Raw genomic sequence first — 25,033 nt, forward strand, 5'->3', positions numbered from 1 at the left:
TCTCTTTTTCATAACTCTTTTAATTCTTTCCCCTTCTCGGATGACCTCTTTTTTCCTACTCTTGTTCTTCCTTTGCCTTACTCTCCTCCTCCTCCTCTTCCTCCTCCTACTCTTTCCTCTTCTCTGGTTTCTCTCCTTCATAAACCTCTTCCCATTCTTCCTATTTCCTGTATAACCATTTTCCTCCTCCTACTCTCTTCCTTTGCCTCCCCCCCCCTCCTCCTCCTCCTCCTCCTTCTCCTCTTCATAACCCTCTTCCCATTCTTCCTCTCCCTGGATAAATAGAGGATCAGGGCTGCGCTTCAACAAAGGCTCGAAGCTTCGGAATAGAGTCACGAAGCCCCACAAGGAAGCGAACCGAACCTCAAACTTTGATTCCTCTTTTTGTAAGGTGATCCGGCGAGAGAGAGAGAGAGAGAGAGAGAGAGAGAGAGAGAGAGAGAGAGAGAGAGAGAGATGAACAATGTACGGGAAGCAAGGGAGGAAAGGGAAGGGAAGGGGAGAAAGAAAGCGAGAACGAGAGCGAGAGAGGCAATTGGAGGAAGGGAGAAACCAAAGAAAGGCAAGACGAAGAAGAGGTGGAGGAGGAGGAGGAGGAAGAGGAGGAGGAGGAGCAGGAGGCAGAAATATGGGAATGGCTACACAGAGAGGTTGAGAGAGATAAGAGAAGGCAGGAGATAACCAGCTTTAATCGGCTTTCCTTTACCATACGGCGTAAATAAACTCGGAAGAACCGGCTGGGTGGGTAAGAGAAGCCGTGAGAGGAGGGAACAGCCGATAACAAAGGAATGACGTGAGACTGAAGGATGTAATGAAATGGACGAAGAGTAGAAAACGGAGGGGGGGACAGTGACAGCGGAGACACGGGAAAGAGACATTGCTAGCAGAGGTTAATAGCAGGGACATACAGTGATAGCGGAGACACGGGAAAGAGACATTGCTAGCAGAGGTTAATAGCAGGGACATATAGTGATAGCGGAGACATTGCTAGCAGAGGTTAATAGCAGGGACATACAGTGATAGCAGAGACACGGAAAAGAGGCATTGCTAGCAGAGGTTAATAGCAAGTACATACAGTGATAGCGGAGACACGGAAAAGAGACATTGCTAGCAGAGGTTAATAGCAGGGACATACAGTGATAGCAGAGACACGGGAAAGAGACATTGCTAGCAGAGGTTAATAGCAGGGACATACAGTGATAGCGGAGACACGGAAAAGAGACATTGCTAGCAGAGGTTAATAGCAGGGACATACAGTGATAGCGGAGACACTGAAAAGAGACATTGCTAGCAGAGGTTAATAGCAGGGACATACAGTGATAGCAGAGACACGGAAAAGAGGCATTAATAGCAGAAATATAGAGCAGGAACATTGATAGGGCATTGAAAAAAGACATTGATTGTAGAGACATTAATAAAAGACACTGAAGGTTTACTACAGGACACTGATAGTAGAGACATTGATAACATTGATAGCAGAGAGTAAGAGCAGAAACACTGATAGCGGACATTGAAAGCAGCGACATTGATAGCAGAAGCATTAAAAAAAACGGTATTGAAGGCTTAAAAGAAGACATTGATAGCATATACATTAAAAAGAGGATAGAAAGAAATGAAGGTGCTTATTGAAGAACCGAAAAAATAAATGCAAATAATTGAAAACAAATGAATTACTGAATTTATTAAGAAAGAAAAAGAACGATGAAATGGATGAATAAATAAAATATGATAATTCTGCATGCAGCTAATGAACTGGACCATAAAAAAAACGTGCTATGGAATATGATTAAACATTAGGAAAACGTGAATATAAAGTTGATTTATAAGATAATTCAGAAAATCAAATTAGTAAATGCGAAAAATGTCAACTGAATGGGAACGAGTCTCCGTGGGAGGGGAACACGGGACGCGCCACAACTCCAACAAACTCCCAACGTTCCCGGAGTTTCAGGATCACCCGCGAGCTGGCCGCCGGGAAGAGGATTGAGGGCCATATTCTTAAACGTTTCCGGGCTCACACACCCACATTTGGTAAGGCTTTCGTAGGAGTTGTGGGTATTTCCATGGGTAGATTTATGACCCTGGTGGTAATATGACAAAGCTCCTGTACCATGAACGTAAAAAAACACTCATGGGAACCTTTCTGATAACCTTTGTGGCGTTTGGAAGTATTTATTGTGAGAGGAGGGAGCGTTTGAGAATAGCACCCGTTGTAGTAGTAGTAGTAGAAATAGTAGTTGTAGTTTTCCCATAAATATCCAAAGTAGAATCTTATAAACAGTCTTACACCGATGAGGAGGACGTGAGGGACTGAGGAGCGGCACGAGCTTGGCAAAGAAAAAATAAACCGGCATCACTATAAATATCCCTTACAGCTCAGTTACCGCTTATCCCGCCAAGGAGATCAGAGCACCACAGACCTATTATTGCCTCCGTGGTGTAGTGTTTGCCACGCTTACTGTACGAGTCTAGTCGATAAATCTGTACCGTGGGAAAGCTGGGGAAGGTAAACTGTGGTACCCCGGATAACACACTTGGCCTGTATCACGAGGTAGTTGTTCTTGCTCACCACAGGTTCAAGGGCCACAGAGACGGAGATGAGCACCGACGAAACGCGCAGTAAAGCATGTCTCCAAATTTATCTATACCATTAGTATAAACATTGACCACCACTTACAAATCCTGCGGCCTTAACGAAATAAAAAAAATGTAGCTTTATATGAACAGCCTAAAGGACGTTGGTCTTTTTCCGATCCAAAAGAAAATAATGAAGCTATATAAAAAAAAAAAAGATACATAAAGGTACGAGTAAAAGATAAAAACATAAGAGTGATAAAAAGTAGATTTCTATTTCGCCCACACCGCAAAACAGTCATACGAAGAGAGAAAAATAATGGAAGGAAAAGTTGCTGAAGGAAAACTTTACAACCAGACAAAGTAAATAGAAGATAAAAGAGGAAAATTGTATTCGAGTTAAAAGTTAGGAGAGAGAGAGAGAGAGAGAGAGAGAGAGAGAGAGAGAGAGAGAGAAGTAAACTTAAATGGGGGTGAACTAAGTTAAAAGAAAGACAGCACTGACACCGGGAAAGTTCTCTCTCTCTCTCTCTCTCTCTCTCTCTCTCTCTCTCTCTCTCTCTCTCTCTCTCTGTCCTTTCATTTTCCTCTTTTCGCCTGACAGCGCCACGATCTCATCAAGAGGGATTACGAGGAGACGCGGACAGACAAAAGTAAGAAGGAAGCAGCAAAGAACCGGACAAAGAAGGAAGAGGAGGAAGAGGAGGTTGTTGTTGTTTGATAAATTTATTGCGCATTAGCGTCAGACAAAACAATTTTTAGCAAATGCATCAGGTTTAACTATAGACAATGGACACACACACACACACACACACACACACACACACACACACTAAAACAGGAAGCAAGCTGATGTAATATACAGATAAGTAAAAAAATTAGAGGGACTAGTGCCACGTAGGGCACATACCATTAGGAGAATCCACCAAAACGAGGGTGGTGCACCAGGATTGCGTCGAGTAAGTCGTGGTTCAGGAGGTGGCGGCGGACAGCATCCAACGGCTGTCCCTGTGGTAGCAAACCACGAACAGTGGGGCAGGCCAGGCAGTAATGTTCGATGGTGTTCGACATCGGTGAGCGGCACAGGCGACATTCCGTAAATACAGGCTCCCCCTCCACCCCGGCGACCTGCCACGGTGGACGGTAGCCCAGCCGCAGACGTACGGAGACAACATTATGTCTCCGAACCATGAGGCCCCGGCGTCGGTAGGAGTATTTGTGGCGGGAGACAGACTCGTAGTGGTTGATGGTGACGCTGTGGGACCTCTCTGCATCCCTACGACGCCGTGCAGGAAGGAAGGCGGTGGAGCGGACTCTGGAGAGATGGCAGGGCAGGGAGAGGGGGCGTCCATCACCACATGGAGGCAGACGGCAGGCTTCCTTCGCTAGGCGGTCAGCTGTGGCATTGTGATATAGACCCACATGAGATGGCACCCATAAAAACTTGACACACAACTGACGGTCATTCATTAAAGATAGAAAGGACAGGATATGTTGAACGACTTGAAGGTGGGTGGGCAGAACAGCAGACAGGGACTGAAGGGCAGGCTTCGAATCACAAATAATGGCAGCATTTACTCCCCTTTGACAAACGAGGCTGACTGCATCTAATATGGCATATAGCTCACACAATGTGGAGCTGGAGTGGTCACGGAGGCGACGGCCAACCCAACCCCCAGGAGGAGGCTCCAAGTCAGGCGAGAAGACTGCGCAACCAGCCGCATCGTCCGATTGCAGTGACCCGTCAGTGTGGAGCTGTGATGGAGGACGTCACTGTTGCTACAGGGCCAATTGCAGCTGTAAGGGAGGCGGGTCAGACTTGGATGCAGGAGTTAGGCTTACCTCTGGCGTTGGCAACAACCACGGGGGCGGGCCTGGGGGCACGTCAACAGCAGGAATATCCAAATCAAGACTGCGCATCAAGGAAGAGACAGACCGAATAAGAGCGCGACCAGCGGGCAATATAGGAGGAACAGGTCGAGCGGGTCCAAGCGACATCCTGATCAGCTGCGAGTAGTGGGGCGAGAGATGTGGGAAATGGAGGCACTTAACAGTGAGGCGAGTGACAGAATAAATTCTCTCGACCAAGGGTGGAAGACGTAGCTCGCATTGCATATTTACAATTCTGGTAGACATGGGACACCCAAGAATGACTCTCATCGCTCTGTTCTGAAAATTTTCTAAGGGCTCTAAAGTAGTTCGGGGAAGTTGTACCAAGGCAGGGGAGAGGTAATCAACAACAGAGCGAATGAAAGTAATATATATGGTCCTGGCCACAGGAATGGAGATGCCCGAAGAGTTGTTAGTGAGCCACTGGAGAGGTTGAAGCCGTCTCTGGAGGCGATCCATTAAGTCACGGATGAGAGGATGGGAAAATTGTTGAGATCTTGACAGGTGCGCCAAGGTAACAGTACTGGGTGCGCAAGGGAATGACAGTCCCTCCAACGGTGTAGTCTGGCAGAGCGGCAGGAGGGCGGCAAGAGAATATCCTGCTCTTATCAGGAGACAATGATACCACAGTTAGAGGAGGACACGGAGAAGGAGGCAAGAAACAGCTGAAGATCCCTTGGTGAAGTGGAATGAACACATATATCATCAGCGTAACATGTAATCGTAATACCAGGAATGTCAGGTAGAGAAGTGAGTAGCCGATGTATCAAAATATTAAACAAAAACGGACTTAGAACACCCACTTGAGGCGTACCAAGGAGAAAACTCGAATGACTGTATGCACCACTGAAGAACACACGGGAAGAGGAGGAGGAAGAGAAGAAGAGGAGGAGGAGGAGGAGGAGGAGGAGGAGGAGGAGGAGGAGGAGGAGGAAACAAGGGAATAACAAAGCGATGAGAGCACATATACGCGAGCCAAGTGCGAGAGGAATCGTCATTTAATTAAAAAGAAAATAGGAGAGAGAGAGAGAGAGAGAGAGAGAGAGAGAGAGAGAGAGAGAGAGAGAGAGAGAGAGAGAGAGAGAGAGAGAGAGAGAGAGAGAGAGAGAGATACACAATAGTCCTCCACTCTGTAATACAAATGAATACAATATGACAAACTGGAAAAAAAGAGAACACACACACACACACACACACACACACACACACTGAAGCACACACGCAAACATTTACCGTTCTGAGTATTGAGAAAAAAAAGAGAATCAAGGAAAGGAAAAAAGTAAATGAAAGCATCGGAATATAAAATGGGACTCGATTCCTTGTTAAGCCGACGAGAAATAATTGTTTCGGTGTTTCTCGTCCGTGTAGCGCCGAACAGACCGACGCCGAGCATGTAGACAGTTACCATGACCTCCCTCTCTCTCTCTCTCTCTCTCTCTCTCTCTCTCTCTCTCTCTCTCTCTCTCTTACTTGTTAACCTTGGCAATGCACTAATAAATTCTACCGTCAATATCGGCAAAGAAATGTAATAATTCATAATGGCGAAAACAACACATTAGATGGAGAGCGGCAATAAAAATACTAAAATTAATGTCAATACAATAACAATAATAATAATAATAATAATAAAAGTAACACCTATTTACTATGTCAATATGAACGTGGAAGTACAAGATAGAGAGATAAACAGATAGATAGATAGATAGACAGACAGAATGACAGACAGGGAAAGGACCTGCGGAACCAAACAAATGAAAACAAAAACAAAAGCGGTATCATCATCATCATCAACTACAAAAAATATATCTAATAAAAGGAAGCATGCGAGTTTTTATCAAAGCCTCATCCGGGACGCGCCTCGAAGCCCCGAACCGCTGAAACAAAGGCACATTAGTTTCATTTCCGCCGCGCCGCACGAGAAGCCGCGCGGGAAAGTTTCGCTATTTGATGATGATGACGGAATGGTGGTGATGGTGGTGGTGATTATTATTATTATTGTTTTTACTAGAGGTGGTGATTATTATTATTGTTTTTACTAGAGGTGGTGATTATTATTATTATTTTTATTAGAGGTGGTGATTATTATTATTATTTTTATTAGAGGTGGTGATTATTATTATTATTTTTATTACTATTATTATTGTTGTTAATAGTAATGAGACTTTTCTATCTATGGGTCTATGGGTGTCTGTATCTCTCTTCATGTGTGTGTGTGTGTGTGTGTGTGTGTGTGTGTGTGTGTGTGTGTGTGTGTGTGTGTGTGTGTCTCTCTCTCTCTCTCTCTCTCTCTCTCTCTCTCTCTCTCTCTCCGTGTACCTCTTATCAACACTCTCTATACCTCGTGTGTGCTATACGCTGAGATGCTCTTTGCCGCGGGGCTAATCTCCGTCTCTTAAGCCTTTGAAACTGTTGAGGGTGAGGGGCCGTAAATTTAAGGACAGGCGGCGTTACCACAGTTTACTTCGGCGAGATTTCCCCAGGCGGCCATTCATCGGTGCCCGGGGAGGGACGGAAAGGCCAAGGCGGTGCGGCGCGGTGTGTTAGCGGAGTCACTCAAACCAACGTCGAGGAGGAGTGTTGAGGCGGAGGATTAGCGGGGATTACGAGCCACTCCACTTCACTCCTTAACACTTTGTATACACGCTGACTGGTGCTTCGTGGTAAGAGTGGCGCGAGAACGTAAAGCCCCGAAGATATACACAAGATTAATGCTTTTCTTATTCCATCCTGGTAGTAAGCAGTCAAGATTATGTAGTGCTTAATCACAGAGTATCGAAACGGCAGGGTTATTCAGAGGGGATTATGTGCTAATAAGGGATTAGGAAAGGAGTATTAGGTAAGGAGGAGCATAAGACAGGAGCAGGCAAGACTAGCTGAGCTGAGGATTGGAGATCAGGGCCAAGGGCAAAGGATATCGCAAGCATCCCATCCCATCCTCCAGCGTCCATCTTGGAATTACCCCACGTCTTCCACGAGCCGGAGAAGGAAGTGTACAAGACCATAATAAAAGTTAGACAAAAATAAGTTGCCGCCTAAACATAATTGACGTCAAGCTGCAAGAGGTTTCCGAGTAGCTTCTAAGAATCTGTAACTTCACACGGCATTTTTGCGTGTCAAGACTGCCTCGTGTCCCAGGCCACGGACGGTCAGGGCCAATATTCTCTAACAAGTTGGGGCTGACACACCCATTTGATAAGGCTTTTTGGTTGTGTGTGTTAGTTTTTTAGGGGTAGTTTATATGGTTGTGGTGGTGGTTTCTGTATATTATGTATAAATAATATTCTCTAACAAGTTGGGGCTGACACACCCATTTGATAAGGCTTTCGTAGGGGTTGTGTTAGTATTTCCAGGGGTAGTTTTATGGGCGTGGTGGTGGTTTGACAAGGCTTCTGTATTATGTATGTGAAAAATGCTCTAACAAGTTGGGGCTTACACACCCATTTGATAAGGCTTTCGTAGAGGTTGTGTTAGTATTTCCAGGGGTAGTTTTATGAGCTTGGTGATAGATTGACAAGGCTTCTGCACTATGTATGTGAAAAATGCTCATGAAAACACGTCTTATCTCCTTTATGGCCTTTGGAAACGTTTGTATGAACCGTAAGCGTCTGAGAACACTGACCAAGACTCGGATGTCGCCTTTTCACCTTTGTCATCGGCCCTTCACCTCTGTCACTCCGCCGCCACACCTTCATCATCCGCGGATCAAAACTTCGAACACGCTCCCCCCGGCGATGCAGCGGCTCAGCGAACAGGACGGGCTTACCAGCATGAGCCTAATTACTTCACACTTTTAATGCCTTCGTACGTAAGCTTTTAGTCTCTTGCAATATGCATGTGTATAAGCCAACACACACACACACACACACACACACACTCACACACTCACATACACACACACACACACACACATACCGGAAGAGGAAGGTCATGATGGCGCGAAGTCAAACATGAACTATCCTGCCCAGATAAACGGACGAGCCCATCAAAGTTGTGAAGGAATTTCAATCAAGAGATACGAGTGAGGCGAGTGACGGGCGAGTCCGATGCGCCGCGAGATGCAGGGCGGATTGCACAAGTTGGGCCAGCAGTGAACGCCGTCAAAGGCTGCCGGCTAAAAGAAAGTTAGGTGTGGGGGCAGCAAAGGCTCTCCATTACAGGGCCTTGCTGCCAACCCTGCTTCCGAAGTGCTGAAGGGCAGGGACAAGAGCGGGAAGCAGCGGCAGAGTTCACCAGACCAAAGGGGAGAATACAGGAAGTAGTTTTGATGCCCGCCGAGCACCGATTCTTCTCTAATGTCATGGGGCTGGGCGGGGATCACACACGGGGCGCCCACCATCTAGAACTAAACCAAAACTATACTCGAACACACAGAGAAAAATAAATCAGTTCGGGGTACCCACAAAATGGAACCTAAGAGCTGAGCCCCTTCATCTTCTCTGTCCTGTCCTACCACACGTAGATTACTAGTAGTAGCGGTAATACACAGACACCCTCGCCATAGACCGATAGGTCTTCTGGTGTCTGTTCTTCCTATGTATTCCAGAACCTAAAGGTGCTATGGCGCTGCGCAGGGAGGAGGCATAGGCTGGGGACAGTGAAAAAGATGAGACTACGGTCGGTATTATTAAACGTCAACCATTTCCAAAGGCCAAAGAGGAGATTAATCGGGTTGTAATGAATGTACTTTTAGGTTCATGGTACAGAAGAGGGGTCAAACTACCACCAGGATCATTAAACTACCTCTGAAAATGCCCAAAATGCCTACGAAAGCCTTGTCAAATATGTGTACTTGAGCGCCGATATGTTTAAGAATATGAGCCTGTAAGGAGCGTGTGTGGGAGTTCATCGCTAAAAGAAGGACGAGGAAGGAGGAGGCGGAACTACCTAGATAGTCTTATTACTCTCTTCACTGTCTTATTATTGTCTTCATTGTTTTGTTATTGTCTTCATTGTTGTAATTAAAAGGAAGATATGTGATTTATTGTTATTAATATTGAGATTCATGAAAGGGCATCACGGGGGAAAAAAAAAGATACTCAAAATTCCCTCAGTGAGCAGACGTGGACATAAAAACAATAGACAGTGGCAGAAATGGGTCAATAGTTCCATAATAATTATTTTCAGATAAACGCCGATAGTATTCATTTGATACAAAGCATAACTGGAGGTTTTACATAAAAAAGAGCTTATTAGGCAACAGGTCACAGTGCTGGAGGGGAGGGAAAGGGACGTCAATAGAGTGGAAAATGTTTGTTTGTCTGGACTTCACATTTGCGAGACTCGTTATTAATTGAAAATCTTTGTGACATGGGAGAATAAAACAACAACACGAATAACAAAAGAAAAAGAGCATTACATTCAGGGAACTTTTATTTTTTTTTAAGAGGAAATGTTTGGACCAGATTTTCGAGACTGGATAATTACCACTCGCTATTAATTGAAATGTTTGTGACTTGCAGAGGGAACAACAACAGCAAGAATAACAAAAGACGAGAACCATTGCATTCAGGGAAGTTTGACTTGCTTTAGAGGGAAATTTGTTTGAGTTTCACATATACGAGACCTTGGATAGTTACCACTCGTTATTAATTGAAATGTTTGTGACTTGCAGAGGAAACAAGAATAACAAAAGACGAAAACCATTACATTCAGGGAACTTTTGCCTTGTTTTAAGAGGGAAATTTGTTTTGATTTCACATTTTCAAGACTGGATAGTTACCACTCGTTATTAATTGAAATGTCTGTGACTTGCAGAGAAAACAACAATAAGAATAACAAAAGACTAAAACCATTACATTCAGGGAACTTTGACTTGTTTTAGAGGGAAATTTGTTTGAGTTTCACATATGGGAGACCTTGGATAGTTACCACTCGTTATTAATTGAAATGTTTGTGACTTGGAGGAGAGAAAACAACAACAACAAGAATAACAAAAGACGAAAACCATTACATTCAGGGAACTTTTATTGTTTTATGAGGGAAATTTGTTTTGACTTCACATTTGCGAGACCTTGGATAGTTACCACTCGTTATTAATTGAAATGTTAGTGACTTGCAGAGAAAACAACAGGAATAAGAAAAGACGAAAACCATTACATTCAGGGAACTTTGACCTTTTTAAGAGGGAAATTTGTTTTGACAACATTTTCGAGACCTGGTAATTAATTGAAAATCTTTGTGACCTGAAAGAAAACAACAAGAATAACAAAAGAAGAAAAAAACATAACTTTCTGGAAACTTTTTTTTAAGAAGGAAATTTGTTCGAACTTCGGATTTTCGAGAACTTGGATAATTGTCACTCGAAATTAAAATGTTTGTGACTTGAACAGAAAACAAGAAGATAACAACTACTAAAATAAAAAAAACACGAAAAACATCACATTCAAGCAATTTTAACTCTCCCAGTTAGCTTTATCCGATTAAATGTTCTTTATCACGCTTCGAAAAGACCTCCCCGCGCTTGACTGACGCGAACCAGACACACACACACACACACACACACACACACACACACACACACACACACACACACATGCACACAGCAAAATACGAAGCAAGCGCTAACGAGAGGAAAAGTTGGGCGCGTGGCAAAGGTTATGAGTTTGGCGACGAGTTTTTCCCCCCTCGAGGGTCTGATGATGCAGGTGAGGCAGCCAGGTGTTAAAAGGCTCACCTGTCCCTCATCTCAACACTTCCCTCACCTTCACTTTCACTTCTCACCTGTACCTCACAACCTTTCCGTCACCTTCCCTTTCATTTATCACCTGTGTCTCACTTCACATCCCTTCCCGTCACCTTCTCTTTCATTCTTCACTTCTACATCACCTCACAGCCTTTCCCCTCATCTTCTCTTTCTTTTTTTTTTACCTGTGCCTCACCTCATAATCCTACCCTTCACTTTTTTCTCGTCTTTTTAGAACGTATTCTCTCTCTCTCTCTCTCTCTCTCTCTCTCTCTCTCTCTCTCTCTCTCTCTCTGTGTGTGTGTGTGTGTGTGTGTGTGTGTGTGTGTGTGTGTGTGTGTGTGTGTGTGTGTGTGTGTGTGTGTGTGTTTGCAAGACTCGTATATGGTTTATTTTTATAAGCTTAAAGTCACTCCAATACCAGTGCTCCTCTCTCTCTCTCTCTCTCCACCTCACGCTTGCAGTTCATTAATGGAACGTTTATGATGACTTCGGAGAGAGAGAGAGAGAGAGAGAGAGAGAGAGAGATATCACCCAATAATTTTCAAAGCGAAATATGCAATGAAACGTAATTACTGTAGGAGGAGGAGGAGGAGGAGGAGGAGGAGGAGGAATACATAGAATACATAGGAAGAACAGACACCAGAAGACCTATCGGTCTATGGCGAGGGTGTCTGTTTACTACCGCTACTACTAGTAATCTACGTGTGGTAGGATAGGACAGAAAAGATGAAGGCTCCTCCCCACCCACCTCTCCCTCCGGCAACGTGCCGGCAGGAAATAGTTAGAAGAGAACACCATGTACCTTTAAGGAAGAACGGGACATGGAAATTTTACAGTAAAGAGATAAATAAGAGGTAATTACTACCCTTAACTTACACTACTGGTAAGCTAAGCTGTGGGGGAAAATGACCTCATTACATAAGAACATAAGAACATAGAAATACAGGGAGACTGGAAGAGGACGAGTGGCCTACACAGGGAAGCCCCAGAATCCCCCCTAATACCCACGATGGGTGAGGTGTAGTTTCAGGGGCACAGGTGGAGGCTTGATCCTCGTCTTACCGGCGGTACTAGGCACGCACCAGTAACCTGTCACCTTACTGCACCCACACCTCACTCCACCTGTCATGCGGGACATTAACTGTTGCTTTACTCTATTGTTGACTTTCGCTACTTGCAATCTAGGTTGTGGGGGAGAATTATATGAATATAAGTTGAGGTCTTGCTGCAATCTGTATGAAAACATGCGAAAGAACTACACGTTGTTCTCTGTCGGTGAGCCAGTCATGAATCCACGCACATAGATGGTCGTTAATACCGTGGGAACGCAGTTTTGAAATAAGCTTAACGTGAGGAACTTTATCAAACGCTTTCTGAAAATCTAGGTAAATTACGTCATATGGGCTTCGGGCGTCCCAACATATATAAACATCGTTGAAAAAGGTTCATAGGTTGGTAAGGCAAGACCGATTACTACGAAATCCGTGCTGACTATCAGTTATCAATTCATTTGTTTCAAGGAAAGTGATCATTTTATCCCTGATTATTTTTTCGAATAGTTTAATTAGGACAGACGTAAGGCTGATAGGACGATAATTACTGGCTTGTTTTTTGTCTCGTTTTTTAAAGATCGGGGTAATATTGGCCTTTTTCCACTCGAGAGGCACACTGGCCTGTGCTAATGACTTGTTGAATATTAATGTTATGGGTAATTCTAGCGGTTGACTACATTCTCTTAACACGCGAGGAGATAAATTATCGGGGCCCGGAGATTTATTTGGATCTATTCTCTGCAGGTACGCACGCACTTCGCTGATATCAATTTCGGTCAATGCAAGCTTATGTTCTTCAGGGCCTTGAAAATTTTTCTTCGGGGCTGGAATTGATGTCATGTTCTCTTTTGTAAATACGCTACTAAAGGTTGAATTTAGGACCGACGCCATGCCTTTATCATCACTAATCGTATTGCCACTTAATAGTAGTGGGCCGATATTATTTTTAGCAGTTTTTTTGTTTCTATGTAACTGAAAAATAACCTTGGATTTTTTTTGGCATCAAGTGATATTTTCATCTCATATTCGCGTTTCTGTTTTCTGATTTTCCTTTCGCACTCTCTCTCTTGACATTGATGTAATTAGTATGATCCTGTGAATTATGTGTCAGTTTATATTTCTTATAAAGTTTTCTTTTTTCGACGATGATTTTTTGTAGGTAATTATTCATCCACAACGGTTTTTGGTTATCAGTCCTTCGTGGCTTGAGCGGAATGAATTTATTTACACTCGCTGTGATTTGTGCAGTAAAACGATTATACATTTCTTGAACGCTGACGTTGTTGAGCAAATGATTCCAATTTACTGAAGCCAGTTCTCTTTTTAGGTCCATAAAATTTGCTTTACTATAATTAGGTATTAAGAGTGAGTTTGCTCGTGCTTTTGTTTCAATATTCAAAGCACATCTTATTATGTTGTGGTCACTGCTTGCAAATGGCTCGCCTACCTCACAGGCAGTTATGAGATGACTATCGGTCGCGAAGATTAAATCAAGAATATTATTTCCGCGTGTCGGCATGGTAACAGTTTGATTATGAAATTAATTTTGTGCAAAGTCAATTAATCTCTCACCTTCTCTGTCGCCAGAAAGTGCATTCCAGTTAACGGAGGGGTTATTGAAGTCACCGCAAATTATTGCATTTTTATTTCTGATAACTCTATTTATCTCTGCGTAGAGATTTCCATCAATATCTTAATTTGATTTAGGAGGTCGGTAAATTACGCCCAGAACATACTTTTAATTATTGATCGTTACTTGTACATATAATGAATCATAAGCCTCTGTTTCGGCTATGTTTAGCTGAATGACTTCTAAATTATTTTTCGCATATATTATTACACCTCCTTTTTTGTGTAGACGACACTTAGCAAACGCATTGTAACCATTTATAGCTACTTCACCTAAGTGATGTTTATCGCGCATATTCAGCCATGTTTCCGTGATCATAATGAAGTCGGGGTTTTTCAGTAATTGCATGAATTATCAAGTGGCTACGCTTCTGAATGATGCTGCGGGCATTTACAAAAAAGATGTTTAATTTATTCGTCGAGTGTGCGCCATCTATCAACTGTCGTGTCACTGGAATAGCGCGTCACACCTGACTATCCTCAATTACCGCCGCCTCACCAACCACCAGGAGGAACATTAATGGTGTGCATGGTTCATTTACACACCTGAGCGGCCCTCCAGGGAGCCTCGAGGAAGTGTGAGCTAAGAATGAGGGAGGTAATTACGGGCAGCGTCATCAGAAACACCGCGTACTGCAAAGAAGACGCATCGCCGCCACACTGGACAGCTTGTATCTGAAACTGACCTCTCTCCTCGCCTCTCGCTTTTTTTCTTTTGTAGGAGCAGCGTTTTTTTATACAGTAAAGGAAGCAGCTCAAGAAAACAAACAAACAAACAATAAAAACACGCTAATCACTGCTCTTATGTTAAAAAAAGTATCCAAATGAGAGGTCAATTTCGGGATTTCAGGCATTTTTGTTGTTGTATTTGTTTTTTGCCCTTGAACTGCCTCCCTTGGTGTAAATAAAGAGGGGGGTGGGGCGGATCACTCTCGCAGGAAGCAATTTATCAAGCACTCGCGGTCTGAGCCGAAGCACCTCTCAAGGCTCTCCGGGTACCCACAAGAAAGTACTCACACATCGCTGAAGGAGTATATCGCCTCTTCTAGTTATTGTTTAGTGTCCATGTCTCACAATGATAAAGTCGTACTCCATACAAACATACAAAGACACCTTTATCGATCCGAACAACCCCATAAGGAAAAATAAGGAAGGTAAACGAAGTAGTGTAACAGCAATCAAGTATGACGGGGAGGGGACACAAACAACCTCAGGATCCAAATCTTTGTCCTTCTGCACGGGTATCGACAACGCAATTATTTCTATGCGCGGCCAAGACAGCCAGTAAGTTTTTTTTTAAAGGATGTCAGATGGTCGACCGCACCCTGTTACCTGTGCGGGCAAGTATTTATTTACAGTGAGGCAGTGGTATTCCTTGCCTGACTCATGCTGCTCCCAGGTACCGTTGCCAGATTGTCGTACTCATAGCATAGTATTTACCGGTTTCTGACGCCTAACTATTGCGAAGAAACATCAGGAATAAACTATTTTAACGATAATTATAAGTGAATCTCCTTATTGTGGTCCACGAGACAGTTTTTGGGTCGGAAGTCGGTAAATATAAGAGGCTGAGTAAGAAAACCTGGCAACTTTGCTCCCAGGTGTTCCTCTTGACCAGACGAGCGTTGAAGAGTGCTGGGGCAAGGACGCGGCCCTGCCTCACCCCAGAGTTCACAGGAAGGAAAATGGATTTTCCCACAACCCCCGCCCGCACACTTCACACCCTCTCAGTGCAATATTTTTAAACATTTCTGCGCCCAAGAACACGTAATTTACTAGTCTGTTGTGGGAGTTTAGGGGATTTCCAGGGGTACTTTTATGACCCTGGTGGTAGTCTGAGCCTTCTTCTGTACCGTGAGCCTAAAAGAACACTCATTAGAACTCGATTAACCTCCTTTTTGGCCTTTGGAAATAGTTGGTGTGAGGGGCGGGAGCATCTGACAATACCAACCTCAGTCCCGGAGCACACGCCAGTCAACAAACCAGCAATCAAAGCAGGAATCCCACGGAGTCACGAGAGATCCCAGAGTGAGCCGCGATGCACCGGGCCAGCTGGTAAGAGTATAACACCCCTCACGCAGGCCCTCCAGGCAGCATAACACCCCCACAGCTGGCCGGGGGGGGGGCACGACATCGCAGAAACTCATTAGAGACGCGAGCAATGAGGCGGCAAAGATTTTCTGGCACGATCTTATATATTTTGCAGCATCGAGGCAAATGGCGGCGCCTCATAACCCGGGGAGAGAAAAGTGAAGGATGTATTAAGGAGGCGACTGCAAATACGAGGACGACGAGGACGACGACGAGGAGGAGGAGGAGGAGGAGGGAGGAAACATGAAGGAGAAGGAGGTGGAGAAGGTGATAAAAAACAAGGAGAAAAGGGCGGTAGACGAAGACGGGAGAAGGAGGACGAAGATAACTAAAAGGTGGAGGAGGAAGAGGAAGATACAGGAGGAGGAGGAGGGGATGACGAAAACGAAGAAGGAGAGGAGACGAAGACGGGAGAAGGAGGACGTAGATAACTAAGAGGCGGAAGAGGAAGAGGAAGATACAGGAGGAGGAGGAGGAGGAGGAGGAGGAGGGGATGACGAAAACTAAGGAGAGGAGACGAAGACGGGAGAAGGAGGACGAAGATAACTAAGAGGCGGAAGAGGAAGAGGAAGATACAGGAGGAGGAGGAGGGGATGACGAAAACGAAGGAGAGGAGACGAAGACGGGAGAAGGAGGACGAAGATAACTAAGAGGCGAAGGAGGAAGAGGAAAATAAAGGATGATGATGATGAGGAGGAGGAGGAGGAGGAGGAGGAGGGGGTGACGAAAACGAAGAAGGATAGGAGACGAAGACGGGAGAAGGAGGACGAAGATAACTAAGAGGCGGAGGAGGAAGAGGAAAATAAAGGAGGAGGAGGAGGAGGGGATGACGATAACGAAGAACAGGAGACGAAGAGAAGTATATAGCGCAAGGATGATGAGGAGGAGGAGAAGGAGGAAGATAAAGTAGGAGGAGGATGAGGAGATGAAGAAAAACAAGGAGAAGGACGGGAGACGAATACGGGAGAAGGAGGCCAAAGGGAAGGAGGAGGAGGAGGAGGAGGAGCAAGACAAAGTAACAGGAGGAGGATGATAAAGGAGGAGGAGGCGGGGAAGAGGCAGTAAATTCAGCAAGTTTGGTCCCGACTTGGAATTAATTTACCTTTTCCTTCAGAAAAGAAGCTACGCCCAGGAACACATGAAAACATAAACACGGGCATCCCCAACACATACACACACACACACACACACACACACACATACACACACACACACACACACACACACACACACACACACACACAAAGGCAGGTTAATACAGTATAATTTTGTATGTTTATGAATGTGCCAGAAACAAAGGACGGACGGAAGGAGGGAATGAGAGAGGGAAGGAAGGGAGGAGGAAAGAGGGAAAAGGATGAAACCAAGGAAGGAAGGGAAGCAGGAGGAAAGAGTGGAAGGAAAGAGGGAAGTCAAGAGCTCTTCGCCTCATCAACTCCCCTCCTCTTGGTGACAATCTTCTACCTCTTAAATTCCGCCGCAATGTTGCCTCCCTTTCTCTCTTTTATCGATATTTCCATGCTGACTGCTCTTCTGAACCGGCTAACTGCACGCCTTTACAACTCCCGTGGCCCCATTGCACAAGACTTACTACTTTAACTCATCCCTATGCTGTCCAAAATCCAAATGCAAGAGTTAACCCGCATCCTCGTTCTTTCATTCTTTTCACTGGTAAACTCAGCATGGAACACCCTTCATTGGTCTGTATTTCCTCCTGCCTGCGACTTAAACGCTTTCAAGAGGAGAGTATCAAAACGCGCCCTAGACCGAATTTGATCCTCTATGTTGGCTTTACATGAACAGGAGATAGTCTTTTCTTTATCTTTTTTTTTTTGTTGTTGCGCCTTAGCTCTGCATCCTTTGACGTAAAAGTATAACAACTACAAAGGAAAGAGAAAATGAAGGTCGGATGGAGGGAACGAACGAGCCAAGGAAAGAGCAAATAAATGAAAAGATAAAGAAGGAACTTTGGAAGGGAGGAAATAAAGATGGACGGGAAAGGGAGAAAGAAGAGAGTGGACTGACTGAATAATTGAGGACTGTTGTGGCTGGGATACAGGAGAGAGGATGAGAAGCAAATAAATGAAAGGATAAAGAAGTAACTATGAAAGGGAGGGAATAAAGAATGCCGGGATAAAAAGAAGAAAGAAGAGTGGGCTGACTGAATAATTGAGGTTTGTTGTGGTTGGAATAGAGAAAAAGGGATGAGAGGGAAAGAGGGCAGGAGGAGGAGGAAAAGATGAAGGGAGGGAAGAAAGGGAATATGCGGAACGGTCTTTGTGGCGTACAAAAGAGGAGCTTACGGGGAAGAGAAATGTTTAGACAGACAAGAGAGATGGGCTCATAGATAGACAGGTAGATAGATACACACGGGCATAACAAAAGGCGGCTACACACCACATACCTTCCTTGAGCACGAGAGATAGATGAAAACTAAATCTACAAATAGATAAAAATATTGACAGGCAAGAGAGAAATGAGGTTGATATATAGACATGTAGGTAGATAGATTAAGGCATAACAAAAGGGGGCTATACACAACACCCCATCCTTGAACACGATAGATATATAGAGAAAATAAAATTAATAGATAGACAGACAGTATATAAGTAAATAGAAATATACTTAGAGCTTTAACCTACAATGGCTCCGATAGATAAATGGAGAGAAAAGTGATAATAAAGATATGCATAAGAAAGAAAGATAGATAGATTCACCTTAAGGAAGATATGCATGAGATACAAATAGATACACAAACATAGTAAGATAGACACAGCGCAAATCTTCCACAGCCGCGATAGATAAATGGAGAAAATAACACAATTACATACATAGACACACATATAGACAGACAGACAACTGCAATCTTCAGCCGCCCCGACAAAGGTGGAAAGGGAAACGAGGAAAAGATGGAACAATATGGAAGGGCGAAAGCAGGTTAATTGCAGGTGTAATTATGAGGCGAGGCTTAGGCAGGTAGGAGCTGGAAGGGAGACTGGTGAGATGGACGGACTGGCAGACAGGTGTGATAAGTGAGAGGGAGAGGGATAGATAATGACAAGTGTGGAGAGAGAGAGAGAGAGAGAGAGAGAGAGAGAGAGAGAGAGAGAGAGAGAGAGAGAGAGAGAGAGAGAGAGAGAGAGAGAGAGAGAGAGAGAAATATGGTTGAATAAAACACAAAAATTGGTACCAGCAGATACAAAGTTAAAATAATAATAATAATCAGAAAAAAACGATAAAAATAATAATAATAATGAAAATCAACAAACAACAACAGTGGACAAACACACACACACACACACACACACACACACACACACACACACACACACACACACACAAACAGATTCACGAACACACTCATTTCCAACTCAAAAAAACAACACCGCGAGCTTATGAACCAATTTTTTCCGTCCGTTAAATTTCACACACTTCACTTCCAATCACTTTTTTATGGGCCTCTTTTTTTTACGCTGAATTTCAACTGAGCGGAAAACAATATGCTGGATGTGGCCATTAACCCGTAAGAGTGGTTCATCGGAAACTCGTCGAGAAGGGGGTTGGCTGGGCAGACAGATATTGGTGGGACTGATAAGGGAATGAATGGATGAGGAGGGGACGGCTTGTAATATGGACGTAGCGAAGAAATGAAGGAGTAGTGAATTGATAGGTGGGGGAAGTATATATGGAGGCAGAGAAATGAAAGGGAATAGAATGGAAAAGAAGGGGACAGCTTGTGGTATGGACGTAGCGAACAAATTAAGGAGTAGTGAATTGATAAGTAGGGGAAGTATATTTGGAGGAAGAGAAGAAATGAAAGAGAATAGAATGGAAAAGGAGGGGACAGCTTGTGATATGGATGTAGAGAATTAGTGAAAGTATAGAATGGGCAAGGAAGGGACAGTTTGTGATATGGACGTTGCGAAAAAATGAATGAGTCGTGAATTGATAAGTAGGGGAAGTATATATGGAGGCAGAGAAGAAATGAAAGGGAATAGAATGGAAAAGAAGGGGACAGCTTGTGGTATGGATGTAGAGAAGTGAAGCAGTAAAGAATAGGCAAGTAAAAGACAGCTTGTAATATGGACGTAGCGAAGAAACGAAGGCATAGAAAAGGGAAAAGGAGGGGACAGCTTGTGATACGGATGTAGAGAAGAAATAAAGCAGTATAGAATAGGCAAGGAAGGGACAGCTTGTAATATGGACGTATCAAAGAAATAAAGAGGTAAAAAATAGAAAAAAATAGAAGGGGAAAGCTTGTAATATAGATGCAGAAAAGATAAATGAATTGGTGTAAAATGAACAATGAGGGGACAGTTTGTAATATGAATAAGAAACTAATGAAGAACTAGCTAATCACGAAGAGTTAAATGGAAATGATAGGCAATTGGGCGGAGTGGGTGAGGGATGAAGGAATGGAGAGGAGTGATGGAGGAGGAGATTCACTTTAGTATTAAGTAAATAAACAAACTCTAAAGCCATAATCCACCCGTCATCCATTGCTCCCTCCTCCTCCGCCTCTCTCTCTCCCATCCCCTCTTTTTTTTTATCTTTTTTTTTATTTACTTAACCTGTCTGTTGATCTTTCTATTTGCTTCCATGTCTGTTTCTCTGTGTCTGTTTATATATCTGTCAATTCATGCCTGTTTCTTTTTGTATGTTTTCTTCCTTTTTTGTTTGTTTGTCTGTTTCCACGTTTGGTTGTCTATTCATATCTATCTGTCTTTTTTAATGTACTTGTGTGTGTCGTATTTTCTGTCTGTCTGTCTGTCTGTTCCTATACTATTTGTTTGTATAACCACGTGGGTCTGTTTTTTTTAAGTATAATATATTTGTGCATTTCCTGTTGTCTTTTGTCTATGTCTGTTTTTATCTAAGTTTATCTATCCATGTGTCTGTGTATGTGTGTGTGTGTGTCTGTCTGTCTTTTCCATCACCCTTTTTTGTCCTTTAGCTCTTGGGAAATACATAAAAAAGCGTCTTATATATTTAAAGCCATGTTGATCCCCCTCTCTGGATGCTGGAAATCTCTCTCTCTCTCTCTCTCTCTCAGCTTTTCAGAACCCAAGGAAAATAATTTAAACACAACGCAGCAATCTCCCTAAGCTTATCCTTTTATTTCTGCGTGCGCTCCGTTTTCTTTCATATGTTACAGAAAATGGGACGACGTGTCTGCCACCCCGAAAATTATTATTCCACACTGAAGCATAAATTAGCTTTGGTACGCGGAAATAAAATATAAAAAAAGGGAAACGGGAGGAAAGGAGGATGGGGGACGGACGAGGAAGTAATGGAAGGAATTGAGGAGGAAGGGATTAATAATTATGAAAGAAATGGAAGAGGAGGAGGAAGAGGAAGACTAGGGTAGAGTTTGTAACAGGGGAACGAAGCGGAAGTTCATGCAAGATTCTGGATTAGGAAGACGGATTAAATAAAGTAAGAAAATAACGGTAAGGTGAAGGAGAGACTGAGATCGCTGGAGACTCGGGTAATGCTGTAAAATTGAAGAGCTTACGAAGGTAGGAAAGACGAGAGGGGAAACTATGAAAATCGGTGAATAGAGGTTAAGCTGTTTGATATTGTAAAGATAGATAGACAGGGAGGTAGACAAACATATATTGGAACTAAAAGAAAAGGAAAAAAGGAAAAGGAGAGATAGACAAATAAACATTGAAAATAATAGAAAACAAAGAAAGGGGTAGAAAATGGGATACAGACAGATAGATAGAGACATTGGAACACACACACACACACAAAAAAAAAAAGAGGAAAAAAAAAGAGAAAAAGGGAGGTCGACATAGATAGACATTGTAACTAAAATAAAGTAAAAAAGAAAAGAATAAAAAGAAGAGTGAAGATAGACAAATAGATCTATATATACACTGGAACTAAAAGACAAGAAAAAAAGAAGAAAAAAAAGAAAGGGGAGAAAAAGAAACATTGGAACTAATAGAAAGGAAAAAAAAGAAAAAAAGAAAGGGGAGAAAGAGATAGATAAGAGACATTGGAACTCATAAAAAAAAGGAAAATAAAGAAAGGGGAGATAGAGATAGAGGGAGGCATTGGAATTAAAAAAAAGATAAAAAAGGAAAGGGAGATAGATATAGATTTAGACATTGGAACTAAAAGAAAAGGAAAGAAAAAAAAGGAGATGGAGGCATTGAAACTAAAAAAAAGGAGAATAAAAAAGGAAAAGAGGGGAGATAGACAGATAGACATTAGAACTAATAGGGAGAATGATAGATGGACATTGGAACTTAATGGAAAAAGGGAAGAAAAAGAAAAGGGAGGATAAGCAGATACAAAGGGAGAAACAATGGAACTAAAAGAAAGAAAAAAAGGGAAAGATAAATACATTGGAACCAAAAGAAATGAAAGAAAAGAAAGAAAGAGGGAGAGAAAAGAGGTGGGAGAGCAAGAGGATTAAGACGAACCGGCGAGAGTGGTGGCGCCGAGCGGACCCCACGAAGCATGAACTGAAGCGAGTCTCGAACACCCCCGAGGCAGCCTTTTGAAGCATTTGAACCACTGCCTACTCATCCCTTCTCTCTCTCTCTCTCTCGTATTATAGTTCCAATCTCTTTATCTGTCCGCGTTTTCTTCTAATTTTTTTTCCTTTCTTTTAGTTAGTGTATCTATCTATCTCCCCTTGTGTCTTTTTCTTTTTTTTTCCCTTTCCTTTCCTTTCTTTCTATCTATCTGCCTATCTCCCTTTTTCCGTTTTATCCTTTCTTTTAGTTCCCGTTTCTCTCTGTCTATTACCTGTTTTTTTCATTTTTTTCCCCAGTGTCTATTTATGTCTGTCTCCCCTTTTCTTCCTTTTTTTTAATTTTCTCTGTTATGCCCAGAGGTTCTAACAATTTTCTCTCTCTCTCTCTCTTCACAGGATCACCACCCAGCAGCCAGCCTCCACCACCACCACCGCCACCACCTGGACACCTCCCCGCACTGGACATCAAAAAACCCCATAAAGGAAACACATCAAGGAACGCTTCTGAGTGACCCTTCCTCGGCTGTGTCAAAAGGGCGAAGTTATCTAGAGTGGAAAAAAGAGGCAGAAAAGAAGATAAATATAGGAATAAAAATTGAGACAGAAAAGAAAGACAAAGAAAAATAGTGGCAGAAAAAGAGGAGAAAAATAGTGAGACAGGGAGAAGAAAAATAATATAGACAAATAAAGAGGCAGAAAAAAAGATACGAAGTATATAAAAAAAAAAATAGAAAGAGGCAGAAAAATAGAAGAAAATAAAGAAAAATATAATGTGGTCAGGAGATGTGGAAAATATATACAGCTGGTAGACGGTGAAAAGAAAAGGAAAGTGAAGCTACCAGGAAAAAAAAATATAAGTACCGGAAAGGTTGTGGAAAAAGTTGGAAAGAAAAAATCCACGTATACAACACGAAAAATAAAGTTCTGTCCTGTAAACAAGAGAGAAAAAACAAGAAAAATAGTGTTAGAGTTTTCTTTTGCAACAGCGAGAGAAAAAAAAGTATGAAAGCGTGTGAAGGAAAAAACTTGTACGTGTGAGTGGGTAGCCGAGGAATAAAGAGGAAAAAAAAGTATCAAGCCCACACAAACACACAAACACACGCCACACACAAAGAATAATTGAGGGACGGTAGAGACAGAGAGAGGAAGTTAAACAAAAGACTGCCGCTGTAACGATTCAAGGCCGAGAGAGGCGCGCACAAAACAACAACAACAACAACAGCATCATGTGGAGGAGAAAAAGGAGGAGCAGGAGGAGCAAGACGTGGCTGTTGTGAAAGAAGAGATAGACGAAAAGGATAAAAGAGTGGAAACTGTTAAAGGCAGAACTGAAAACGAGGAGACAGAGAGGAAACAGACGAGAAGTATTGACAAGTTAGCAACGAAAGCCGCGGACAGACAAACGTGAAGGAAAAATTGACCTTGAACATCGGGCGAAGGGAATAAGAAAACATAAAACAAAGGGAAGAGAAAGAAAGCAGAACAAACGATGAAATATAAAGAACAAAACGAAGAAGAAAATATATGAATACGTGTAACAAAAAATGTGAAAATTGAATAAAAGAAACAGAAGGACAAAAAAATACATGAAAACGTAAAATAAAACAAAAGTGAAATCAAAGGAAAAAAATATAAAACTGAAAACAGAATTCATGTTTAAAAAAGAAAAGATAAAAGAAGAAAATAAACTGCAACAAAGACAAACATAGAATGACAGATGTGATGATGATGACGATGATGACAATGACGACGAGGAGGACAGCGAAGAGAAGAAACAAAAGCGAAGCGACATGCGCCTCCTCCTGTCTTCCATGCCCCAAGAGACAGGCCCCCTCCCCCCCTCCCTGCCCCCCCTCCCCCGCCCCCTACACCACCGCCGGGGCTCTCATCCACCAAGGGACGCCGTGAGAGAGAGAGAGAGAGAGAGAGAGAGAGAGAGAGAGAGAGAGAGAGAGAGAGAGAGAGAGAGAGAGAGAGAGAGAGATTCGCAGTGGACGTAAAGATTTAAGAGATCAGACTTTTACGTCCTTCCTTGATGCTTGAAGGCCCCGAGGAAAGAGAGAGAGAAAAAAAAAAAGAAAAGAAAAGAAAGCCAGAAAATTACAAGAAAATTATGAATCATCGTAAAACTTGAGGCCACGAGTCTGCTTCCTCGAGGCTGAGACCGGGAAATAAATGGAAATAGTTTAGAAAGGAGGAAGAAAAATATAAGAGAAAAGAAATATTGTCGACGGAAGGGAAGCTGAAAGAGTAAGAATCCCGCATACACACACACACACACACACACACACACACACACACACACACAGACACACACACACACACATACACACACACACGGAAGGAAGCAACACAGGAAGAAACAAATGGAATGAAAACACTGTAAGCCTTTTCCTGCTCGTAGAAATGGAAACAAAGGTGAGGGAAGGGAAAAGATAACTGGAAATGCAATAAAAAGAGAAACAGAAAGACATCGCAACAGGAATTACACAAAATAATAATAATAACAATAACAAAGGGAGTGGAAAGAGTGAAAACTGCCGCAGTAAAAATGTACCAAAAGTGTACCAGATAAAAATTGTATCAGGTAAAAGTGTACCAAATAAAGGTGTAGGGTTAGTA

At 42.9% G+C, this 25,033-nt stretch overlaps 1 long non-coding RNA gene across 2 annotated transcripts in view; it reads left to right on the forward strand.

Annotated features, from left to right (window-relative positions):
- Window positions 1-24,754, forward strand: part of LOC126980359 (uncharacterized) — a 67,664-nt gene extending 42,910 nt beyond the window's left edge. For both annotated transcript variants that reach the window (XR_007733137.1, XR_007733136.1), the window contains exon 3: window positions 22,808-24,754. This is a non-coding gene — a long non-coding RNA (uncharacterized LOC126980359). The remainder of the gene's footprint in view (window positions 1-22,807) is intronic.
- The last annotated feature ends 279 nt before the right edge of the window (window positions 24,755-25,033 follow it).

Source organism: Eriocheir sinensis, chromosome 44 (assembly GCF_024679095.1).
Source record: "Eriocheir sinensis breed Jianghai 21 chromosome 44, ASM2467909v1, whole genome shotgun sequence".
In the NCBI taxonomy this organism is placed as follows: Eukaryota; Metazoa; Arthropoda; class Malacostraca; order Decapoda; family Varunidae; genus Eriocheir; species Eriocheir sinensis.